Genomic DNA, 12,535 nt, shown 5'->3' with positions numbered 1-12,535 from the left:
TTGGTGTTTTAGGCATTAGACACTAACCTATTTGAGTTGATAGCATTTGTTTCAAGCTTTTCATACTTTTGTTCACCTCTAATCACCTTTGCATTCTCTCTTTTTTCTTAGCTTTTTTTTTTATTGATTTGAGAGTTATTTCAAATAAGTGTTGTTTAAGTTTGAGAAAGAGAAATATGTGCTTAATGGTTTAATCTCTTCAGAGGTTCATTACCAAAGGCATGACCTCTCTCTCATGCCCAAAACAACCCTTTGTTTGACGCTTCTCTCCATTAGTGGACTTAATCTTCATTATTGGACTAAAATGACTAATCAATGGAAAGGTAATTAAAAGAGGTAATAAAATTAGACTAAGAGGTAACAAGATAATAAAATGGTTTGGGGTTCAATTGGACGTTAATTGAACCCATTGAGTTTTGAGCCATTTCATACTCTCTTGTGATGATAATGGTTCAAAATTTCAAGTCAACCACTTCCCTTGATCAATTTCATGATAAGGAGAGGTTTTTGTTGGTTATTTAGCTTCATTTATTAAGCTTTTGTCCCTTGATACATAAATCATCACACAACGAATTTGTGTTGATTGATGGTTTGTGAATCAAGCCTACCTCTCATTTGATCTGTTTAATGATAAGGAGAGGCAAGATAGACAAACATCCCCTCAGAATACTCTGTTTGTGCTCTATTTCATGTTTGTTGTAGTAGGGCAGTACCAAATATTAGTGGCTGGCCGGCCACATTACTATACGGCTGACCACTTCTTCTGGCTAGCCGGCCACCTTTTTTAGCTAGGTAGTGTCCTTTTTCTTGCAGAACAGAGCAAAGGCTGAGATGAAAAATTGTGCAATTTTCTGATTGCAAAACAACATCATTTTGGCAGCCAAACATGGGCATTTTTTGGGTGGCAAATCCGCATTTCATGCATGAGCAATTCCTCCTCGTGGCTCGTTAATTAGTATCTTGTAATTAATTAAGTGTAATTCCTTCGAACTTGTAATAGCTTAGTTAATTAATTATGTGTTGTAATTAATTAATTGGTTCTAACTTGTAAATAATTTGCTAGAATAGTTGATTCATTTATTTTGGTATTATAATAGTTAGTTAATTCAAAGTCATTAGCTAGGACATTTATTCAGACCCTCCTGCGCGAGGGAAAAATGTGTAATAATGTGTATGTCTTCCAATCCCCATCTCTTTCTCCCTTTTATTTACTTGCTTATGATGGATAGAATAGAACATCATGTTTCTTTTAGCATTTTCCATGATTTGCATCCATTTGTCTCGCATGCATAGGGTTCAGCTCATCATCCTAACTCACATTGTTATTTATTACTCCTTTGAAACGTGTTTAAACTGCATGCTATCAAATTGATTCACATGCCATATTAGTAGCCGAGCCTATTTAATTACATGTTGCATGTGTTGCATTAGTTAGGATCATGCATTTTTTCAAACTATTTTCTCTCTTTTGGCTCACCTCTGGCATTAGGGTAAGCATTTTTGTGCTTTAGCATATCGTATGTGTGATTGTTGCCATGACAAGCATGTTTTCCATAAGGCTTAGTGCTTACATGATACACCTATTTGGATGCCTGTGGATGAAGGCTAATTGCTTAACTTGGGATAGTTTGATCAAATGTATATATGAGGTCACTTTAGTGGTACATATTCAAAACAAATTCCACACAAACACAAAATCAAAGTGTTCCAAATTTTACAAATTAGTCTATACTTGTGTGCAACACATAGTAAGTTAGCATAATAATCGGAGAAAGAGCATATAATGTAAATAAGAATCACATCATGATTAGTAGAGGCCGATCTTTGATCGGGTGAGTGGGGTGCTCAATTCATGACCTTCCCCTCTAATACCTAAGTTCCTGAGCTAAGATACTTTTGGTGATGACGGATAACTAACCTTTGGCACAAGTCATGAGTTTCCTAAATTTCGTAAAAATATTTAGGTGACGACTCTGTAATCTGGCAATATAGTCCATTTTTGGCATTTTTTTTCAAAATCGATTTTCCAAAAGATTTGTTGGATTTGGACTCATTTGTGTTTATCTATTTCACATTGCACTTGTGAAATTAGATTCAAAACCACGTGAGTCTGAACTGTAGGGCTATTCGTATAAGAGAGAAGCACGAAAAGCACGCTACAGTTTCTGGCAACTCTGCTGGGAAAAGTAGAGAACTTGACTTGAAATTCATGATGTGAGTTTTTTACCTACATATATATGTTCTTTGCATTGTATCTGCATCGATGTTTTAAGTCACTGTGTTTTCCATCTGTTATTCTTGGACGGTTTGCCGGAGGCTTGCCTAAAAGCTTGCCAAAAGGTTGACCGGTCGTGGGCTCCACCATGTTGGAAACACAACCATTGGATCTGGACTACCGCTGTACCGCTTGATCCTCCTTTCACTTTTCGGTGTTAGGTGTGAGAGGTATATTAGGTAGTCTTGTTGAGGTACCCTCTTTGACCATTTGGCCTAGCTACATATAGTAAAGCCATAGTGACTGTTCCAAACTAGGACAGGATACTCACCCTTGTGTAGGATTGCGTAAAACTGCTTGATTGAAGTAATGAAACCGTAGTTCATGAAAAAACTAGGGCGTGGCTACCCTAGCCCCTCATAAGGGTGTTTTTGGCTCTCTTTTAACTGGTATGTCCTTTACAGTGAAACTGTACAAGGATGTGCATAATAGTGGTACAGTTGGTATCTGATTTGGGGTAGGATTCAGTGTAAAGTACAATTCTACAGCTTTGATCACGTTTGTGTTGATAACATCTCAACTGAGATGCCATGCGGTTTTTGATTACTGCTCTTTTGCTTTATTTCTTTTTCTAGGTAGTTTAAACCATAGCTTCAGAACGTTCAGATATCCCCCAAGTGCTCTGAACCAGCATCAGAAGACTTTGCAAAGTCAGGGATCTTGTTTGGGGATAGCCCGTGTTTACCTCACTATCACCGGTTACAAGACGAATGAGGATCAAACAACATTCACCAGTGCTGTTCTTACAACAATCACCTCTCAACTCACTTGTCTTCAGTCCAATATGGGAACGGTCATTTATTTCCAGTCCAGCCCAAGAACAGTCACCTATTTCGATGACACAGTATCCCCTGGGCAATGTGGAGGAATTAATACAACATCTGCAACAGATAGTTGAAACACTATAGCATGATGCGGCCCGTCAGGCCGAGGTTACGACCAGTCAGGCCGAGGTTATAACTAGGCTACAGCAACAGCAACCGCAGCTGGCTGTGGCCACTATATCCCATGTACCCACCGCGGCTATCCCTGTGCTCGGTCCCCCTGCTAATACTGCCATTGCTCAAGATCCACAAACCTAGGGTAATCCGATTTTTCCAGTCCCTACAGAACCCATCCTAACACAAGCTTCCAAAGCCCTGGTTAAAACCAACAATTTTGATCCCATACAACATCATTTTCAAACCCCACAATCATTTATTTCTCTTTTACAAAAAACCCCTCTTTCCATTTTACGCCCAAACCCTAGGTTTGTTCACATTACCCCAAATCCCACCATTGTTACACAACGACAAATAACTAAGTTAAAAACCATATTAAAGTGTAGAAAATCCCTACCTTAAGAAGAGAAGATCAAGCAAAACAAGTGGAACCCTCAACAACACTGAAACCAAGTTCCAATCGGATCAAAATGAAGCTCTTAGAATGCTCTAACTTTTTTTGAAAGACACTAGGGTAGAGAACCTAAAGGATCTAAGTCAAAATGTAGAGAGAGAGTGTGTTTTAGAGAGAGAAAGAGTCAAGATCTAGGTTTTTAGATAGTTTTAGAGAGAGAGAAGAATGAAAAAGTGATATAAAATGTCGTTTTCGCGATATGATATACGCACAATCCGCTCGAGTGTCAGACACAAAAATTTGATCCGCTCGAGCGCAAGAAGCCCGCTCGAGTGCAGAATACACACCTCCAGTAGTTTTGCAAACAACAGACAAATCGCTCCAGCGCAAGAAAGGCTGCTCAAGCGCCAGCCCGCTCGAGCGTAGGAAACGCTGCTCGGGTATGGAAAACACCCCTCCAGTACCTTTGCAGACATGCAATGTATTGAGAGTTTGCAAATCTCACTTGAGCGCAAAAAGGGCTACTTGAGCGGAGGACCAAAATTCTGGATAGCACAAGGTTTGAAAACCAAGCAACCAAACTATTCCAAACACTCTCAAAATACCCAAATAACCAAATTTAAGGAGGAATAAAGAGGAAAAGACAATGAGCAACATTCAGAAACCATAAACCCTAGTCCGGACTACCACAAGTGTCGGGTCAAAACTGGGATCGTTATAACCTTCTTGTCTTAAAGAATTTCGTCCTCGAAATTTCAAATTAAGCTCTAAAATACAATTAAAACTAATTACGACAACGATAATCATTCAATTCCATCACCATGACCTATTCACCGATCATCCATTCCTAGTTACAAGTTAAACAATATCTCAATACTGAATATACAATTCATACTTTCCCAAATCATGTGCAATGTTTAATCAAAATCCAAGTTCTTTTTCTGAAATTTATACGGCATATGCAATGCTCCCAAAAGCAATACAACACACACAATATTTCATATTCTTAAAACATATACAATGCTTCTATTGAACTCATGATTCGAAACTCCCATAACATAAACAATGTTCTCATAATTTAAGACATATACAATTTTATTACATTCATTAACATAATCAAAATCTCAATACATGCTCAGACATCAACAAACAAGTCCAAATATTTCTCTCGAACTTCCAATTCACGCTCCTAAGTCGCTTCCTCGACCCCATGATGTTTCCACAATACTTTTACCAGAGGAATTTTCTTGCCCAATACTCGGTCTCGGGTATCCAAGACTCTCACCAGTCTCTCCTAATACGAGGCATCCTCATCTACTTCTAAGTCGGTCCAATCCAACACGTGCGATGGATCCAGATTATACTTCCGAAGCATGCTAATATAGAACACATCATGGACCCCAAAAAACTGTGGCGGCAATGCCAAACAGTAAGCTACCTCTCCGATCTGCTCAAGGATTTCAAAAGACCCAATAAATCAAGGGGACAACTTCCCACTCTTTCCAAATCTCATCAAACCCCGCCTAGGTGATATCTTCAAAAAGACATGATCTCCCACCTCAAAAGATAAGGGTCTCCTCCTATGGTCGACGTAACTTTTCTGATGACTCTGAGCTGTAACCAACCTCTTACGGATATGTGCCACTTTCTCCGTCGTTTCCTAAACCAACTCCGGTCCCAACAAAGGTGCATCACCCACCTCAGCCCAACACACAAGGGACCTACACAGTCGACCATACAAGGCCTCAAATGGTGCCATGCCAATATTCAATTGGAAGCTATTGTTATAGGCAAACTCCACTAAGGGCAAATGCCTCTCCTACGACCCCTTGAGGTCAAGGACACATCCTCGAAGCATATCCCTCAGGATCTGAATAGTCCGCTTGGACTGTCCGTCAGTCTGAGGGTGAACACTGTGCTAAAAGTTAGTCTAGTGCCCAAGGCACTTTGCAAGTTTTGCAACAATCGAGCTGTGAAACGTGGATCTCTATATGAAACAATCATCACAGGGACCCCATGCAACCTCACTATGTCCCTTATGTACAAGTCGGCAAGATAATTTACCGAGTCACTTACGCACATAGGAATAAAATGCGCCGACTTAGTCAGCCGGTCAACTACCACCCAAATGGCATCACTATCCCGTTGAGTCCTTGGAAGACCCACAACAAAATCCATCGTGACATGCTCCCATTTTCACTCAGTTATAGGCAAGGGTTGCAACAAACCCGCTGGCCTCTGATGTTCAGCCTTCACTTGCTGACAAGTAAGGCACTTCGACCCAAACACTGCCACATCCTTTTTCATACCTCTCCACCAAAACTGGCGACTCAGGTCATGATACATCTTTGTGCCTCTCGGATACACCACATGGCGCGAATGGTGAAACTCTCAGAGTACTTCCTCTCAACAAGACTCCGGCATGACAAGACGGTCACGATATCTAACACTCAAGTCAGGATACACGCTTAAGCCCCGTTCTAATTTCCCATTGGAGATCTTCTCCCGGAGGGTTTCTACTTCAAGGTCACCCTTCTGTGCCTCTATCACTCGGTTCACAAGTGTAGGTTGGGCAACTACCATAAACAAAGCTGTAGATTCAATGGACTCGCTAAGATGCAAGTCAAACTCTCCAAGAGCAACCAACATTTCCCACTCCCGAATGGCAATACAAGCCACGCTACTAACAGATTTTTTACTTAAGGCATCGGCCACAACATTTGCCTTCCCTGGGTGATAGTGCAACTCGAAATCATAATCTTCTATGAACTCCATCCACCTCCTGCGCCTCAAATTCAAGTCTTTCTGTGTAAACATATACTTTAGGCTCTTGTGATCGGAGAACACCTCAAATTTCTCACCATACAGATAGTGCCTCCAAATTTTCAAGTCGAATATCACTGCTGCTAACTCTAGATCATGAGTAGGGTAGTTCCTCTCATGTGTCTTCAACTTCCGTGAGCCATAAGCTACTACTCTCCCCTCTTGCATCAAAACACAACCTAAACCTTCCCGTGAAGCGTCACAATAAATTGAATAACCCAAACCCCTCTCCAGAATGACCAAGATTGGAGCAGTGGTAGGTCTAACCTTAAGTTCTTGGAATGACTTTTCATAGGTTTCATTCCACACAAACTTAACTCCCTTCCTCGTCAGTCTAGTTAACAATGAAGCTAATCTAGAGAAATCCTTCACAACTCTCCAATAATTCTCGGCCAACCTCAGGAAACTACGGATCTCAAAAGCATTCTTAGGTTGTGCCCAATCTTGCACTGCATCTATCTTGGATGAATCAACAGTCACCCCTTCCCCGGATACCATATGGCCTAAAAACTTAACCTCTTTCAGCCAGAACTCACACTTTCCAAACTTAGCATACAGTTTGTGAGCTCTAAGTAATTCAAGCACTGCTCGCAAATGTTCCTCGTGTTCCTCCTCAGAGGGTGAATAAATCAAAAGGTCGTCCATAAAGACGACCACAAAATGATCTAGGAACTCATAGAAGATCTGATTCATCAAATCCATAAACACCATTGGAGCATTGGTTAGCCCAAAAGGCATCACTGGAAACTCATAATGGCCATACCGCGTACAGAATGTTGTCTTTGGGATATCCTCCTCCCTTACCTTCAACTGGTGATAACCCGATCTCAGGTCTAGCTTAGAGAAGCAACAAGAATCCTTCAACTGATCAAACATATCATCTATAAAAGGCATTAGGTACTTGTTCTTAACAGTTACCCTATTCAAGTTCCTATAATCGATACATAGTCGTAACGCTCCATCTTTCTTTTTAGCAAAGAGTGCTGATGCTCCCCAAGGTGAAGTACTAGGGTGGATAAAACCCTTATCTAACAGTTCTTAGAGTTGAATCTTCAGCTCACTCAACTCAGCAGGTGCAAACCTATATGGTGCCGCAGAAATCGATGTCGTGATAGGCACTAAATCAATAGATAATTCGATCTCTAGGTGAGGTGATAAACTAATAAGGTCCTCGGGAAAGACATTCGGGTCTTCACAAACCACCCTTGGCAAATCGACCCGTACTTCATCACACTCACTACTCAAGAAGCTAGCAAGAAGAAAACTGAATTCACTCTGCCCACGCGAATCATATACCGGTGATAAGACTCCATCCACCTGGTCCCCCAAGAAATAAAAGCAATCACCGCTTAAGGTACATACAGTAACCCTCTGACGGTAGCTATCTATAACAGCCTGGTATGACGACAACCAGTCCATACCCAAAAAAAATCAAAACTAGACATGTTAATCAATACAAATGCAAATGGAAGTCGACGACCGGCAACCTCTATGCCACAACCCCGTTTCAGAATAACGTCACCTCCAATAGGTGACTCTACACAAATAGGAGATGCTAACTGGGACAACTCCAACCCCAAAACCGTTGTAAATGCAGACGAGATAAAAGAATGGGATGCACCCGTATTAATCAACACATTAGCAACTGAATTGCAAAACAAAAAGGTACATCTCACTATAGACGGAGCCGGTACAAGATCTGGCGCGGTAACAGCATACACACGTCCTGTTGGCCTCTGGTCTACTTGCTCACACCTCAGAGCATAATCCTGTTGCACGGATTGAGCCAAAGAGGCTCCCTGAGTGGCCCTCAAGGCCTATACTGACTGTGTTGGCTGGTAACTCTGTGTCTGCCTCAAACCAGACACACTAGATGTCCTACCCAACTATGGGGGAAACCTCTTCAGGTGCCCCGCTTGCCGACACTGAAAACAAGTGGGCGGTTGCTTTCTCCCTTGACTCTGGCCCTAAAAACGAGCCGAAGACGGTGCAGACCGCTACCCTCCTCCTCTCTGTTGGCAAGCTGGAGACTTGTGGCCCAACTGTCCACATTTGAAACAAGTCACATCCTTCTAACCATCTCTCTCAGAACCCGAACTCGACACTCGAAAAGTGGACCTCGATTGAGCTCCTTGGGGCGGCTGAGGGTTGGAACTCCTTTGCCTTTTACCGTCCCCTAACTGTCTTGACTCCTCCTGGAGCCCCTCATCCTCTCATCCCCTGCCTACATGATAGTCTTAAGATGGGCTGTTGCCTCTACAAGGCGCCCATAATCTCTAATCATGGACCCGCCCACTCTGAATATGAGCCTAGTTCTTAACCGCTTCTCGAACTCTAGACAACGACGCTCTTTAGTAGCCGCAAGTTCTAGTGCAAACCTCGACAAGCTAGTGAATGTAGCCTCGAACTCAGCACTGGTGTGTTCAATTGCACCAACTTGGAAAACTGGTCTCTCAATTTCTCCCTAACAGTGGGAGGTAAAAACTTGTCATGGAATGTGACGCCCCTTATTTTATTACTCGGATAACAATACCAATATTCATTAATTAAGTCTATTTACAAATGATAATTCATCATTGATCAAGTGATGAATAAATAAATATACATGTTCCCTCTCATTATACAACAGTGTCATTTACATACAAATAAAAGAAATGTCCTGAGGCTTACAATAAATAAGAAGGCGTTGCCCTTTACAAAGCATAAAACTCAGCCAAAGAAACAATTAAAAAGCACTACGGCTCATCACCACTTTATAACCATGTCAAGATATAACTTGTTGTTTGATCCTCAGGTCCGAAAGCATTCCATGTACATATGTACAGGTAGGAAGTGAGCAAACCACTAACTCACCAAACAATCTCATATTACAACGTTAGAACATATGCTGGTCCAGCCATACAGTGATACCAAACAGATATATATAAAGTCATACCATGCCATAACCTTATGACTTTATTACCTGATTCCTTAAATTCAAGTTTAATTAATTAACCACACTTGTTAACTTAAATAAATTAACATACTTCAATATCAACAAGATATTCTTTTCAAAACCAATGCGAGCCACCGTTCGAATTCGAGGTTGATCCTACCGCGCTCAAAGTCAAGAAATTAGAGAAGCTATTCAAAAAAGCACAAAGAATCAACTCAATTCCAGACATAGAGGATGGGTACAGTGAGTCTGCGGTTACATTACCAGAGCAGTTTAAGATGCCACACATTGATCACTTTGATGGTTTCGGGGACCCGATGGTTCACTTACGGCTATTTTCAGATATCTTACAGCCATAGGTTTGACTAGATTGCAGAAGCTATCTCTCTTTGGTCGCACTATGTCGGGTATAGTGGCCATCTGGTACACTAAGTTGGAAGATTCAGTAAAGCAGAACTGGGATGAGTTAGCCGAGTCCTTCATTACTCAGTACTCTTACAACACGCAAATTGAGGTCACAACTTGTGATCTCGAGGCGACGCGTCAAGAGCCAAAGGAAGGTTTCTCCGAGTTTGCGACAAGATGGAGGGCTAAAGCATCAATGATGACCATTCGACCTTCAGAGAAAGATTAAATTATAATGGTTGTCCGGAATCTGCATGGCAAGTTGTTGCAAAAAATGATTGTTCTCCTTCTATTTACATTTAAAGAACTTCACGAGATGGGAGTTCAAATCGAGGATGCTATGAAGTAGGGGATTATTACAGCTGATAAGGAGCTGGCTAAGAGGCTGTTTGTTCGCAGTTCCAATGCTTCCAATGGTAGCTCAGCTGCGAGGCCATCGGACATAAGTGTTGTCACCACAACAAAAACTGCTGACCCCTTCGCCAACATAAGCCCACAAACATCATCCAACCCTACCCGACCTCAGGGTTGGACTTTTAACCAACTATACATAACCCTCTCCAAAGCCATGCAGGTGCTGGTCCAGAAAAGGGCACCTAAAACCCTTAGAACCTCTCCTACTTCCTGACCCTCTTCCACCCAAGCATAACCCCACAAAATACTGTGCTTTTCACCAGCAGTATGGTCATGACACCGACAAATGCTTCCACTTGCATCATGACATTCAGGATCTCATTGACAACAAGGTTATCACTCCACCGTAGAAACCAAATGTAACCACAAATCCGCTACCAGCCCATAATCAAGTCCTCCCACCTCGAAACCTTCACTTTATCCATACACTGGCCACCTCTTATGAACCCAGCGTATATATTAACCCTTCCCATCTACCAAAACCGATGTTGTTCATTTATGAGGGCACAGATTTGTGCATGATGGACACATCTAATCCACAACCTAAGCCCCACAATGTGGTGACAATACTGCTGTAAAGGAAGTTTTGGCCTCGGAGGGAGGTACTGGTCCGTCATTAGAGTGTCTCAGGGACCTATCTGAGAGGGCATATGATCCGAGTTGCTATATCGTGCCAAACATTCAAACCAGGCCCGAAGTGGTACTGCCCACCTCGATGGATATTAATGTGGTTAGGTAGGATATCCCGAGCCAAGGGTTGGACGACCTTGCATATCTTGAAGAACATCTAAACAACCTGTAGTTCTTCAATGAGCATGATCAAGGAGATGTACAAATCGGGTGGTTTGACCTGAACGGATCAACTGATAATACCGAATGACAGAGTGATGAGCCAAACAAGGAAGAAGAAACTCAGATCAAACCAAAGGGAAAGGAAGCAGAGGTAGTTGCAGTGATCGGGAAGGTTGATGAGAATGGAAAATTGCTAGAGGGCACATGTGCGAGAAATCTAACCCAAGAAATGGGTGTTGTGAAAGTCAAAGATACTGAGCAGGAAGCTACACTGATGCAGTTTGAGAGAGAAAAAATTGAAGACAACCTGAAAACTGCAACCGTGTGTCGCCCCGAATGGGACATTTATACTGTGAAGATGATTCATATGGAGCCAGATAATTGTTTATCGGCAGCCGATGGCGAGTGATGGGATGACAGTGATCTACATCTGGCCCATACCGATGAAGATTGAGGGGATTGCATCCCAGATAATGCATGGTATGCTGAGGAGATAGACCATTTTATCGGAAATGGACGGTACTTTAAGCCACCACACCTGGATCAAGCAGAGCAACCAGGAAAGGATAAGGAGGTCAAGAAACGGAAGGAGAAGCAACTGGAAAAGGAGCTAGTTCTGAAGCAGCTCAAGAAAATTCAAGCCGATATCTCTATCTAGGGGCTCCTTATGGCTTCACGGGTGCATCGACAGGCAGTATTTCCGGCAATAGATAAGGCTAAATTGTCCATTGATACTACGCCCGAGCAATTTGTGGGTCTAGTCTTCTTGAGTGGTGCCAAGCCAATGCTCACTTTCTTTGACAAAGAGTTACTGCTTGAAGGTCTAGGTGAGCCCGTCTGAGCAAGAGATTGAATTCTACATACTAGATATGCCGGCTACCTTTAACCTGCTGTTAGGGAGGCCTTGGTTACATAACGTGAAGGCTATCACCTCCACCTTTCATCAGATGTTGAAGTATCCTCATGAGGGAGGAGTAGCAATCGTTTTTGGGAATTCATGCATCCATCCACCTCCAGAGGTGACTATGCCAGTACTAGAGATCAATCATGGCGAGGAGGATGCATTCCTCTGGGGATTCACTCTGGTTAAAGCTCGAGTAGTGCAAACAATTCTGGCCTCGGACGAAGGCATGTATGTCAGTGCCCAATCCATCTACTTCATGAACAAACTGCGGCACATTCCGGGATTGGGGCTTGGACAGAGTGGGCAAAATGGTGTTACAGCACTGACAGAGGTGCCACACAAACTGCATGCCTTTGGATTGGGTTATGTACCCACCAAAGAGGGCTGGATAAGAAAAGGGAAGAAATGAAGGACAGAGCCAAGGCCAAGAGAGCTGGGAAGCATTATGAGCTCGTCCGCAGGCTAATCCAGGGGACGTTGAATGGCTGTTTTGTTTGAGAGTGAGAGGATTTCCCTTTTTGTGGCTTTCTTGAGCCTTGGGTAAATTCCTCGAAAAAGTGTGTCCCCGAATTTGAGATCTTCTTTGATCTTAAGTTGCAGGACAGTGATGAGGAAATGGCTAAATAAAGCATCAAAGCTAGCCAGAGCACGG

This window comes from Camellia sinensis, chromosome 12 (genome assembly GCF_055761805.1).
Source record: "Camellia sinensis isolate YWXY chromosome 12, ASM5576180v1, whole genome shotgun sequence".
Taxonomy (NCBI): domain Eukaryota; kingdom Viridiplantae; phylum Streptophyta; class Magnoliopsida; order Ericales; family Theaceae; genus Camellia; species Camellia sinensis.
The sequence above is the reverse complement of the archived record's forward strand: the minus strand, read 5'-3'. Positions refer to the sequence as shown.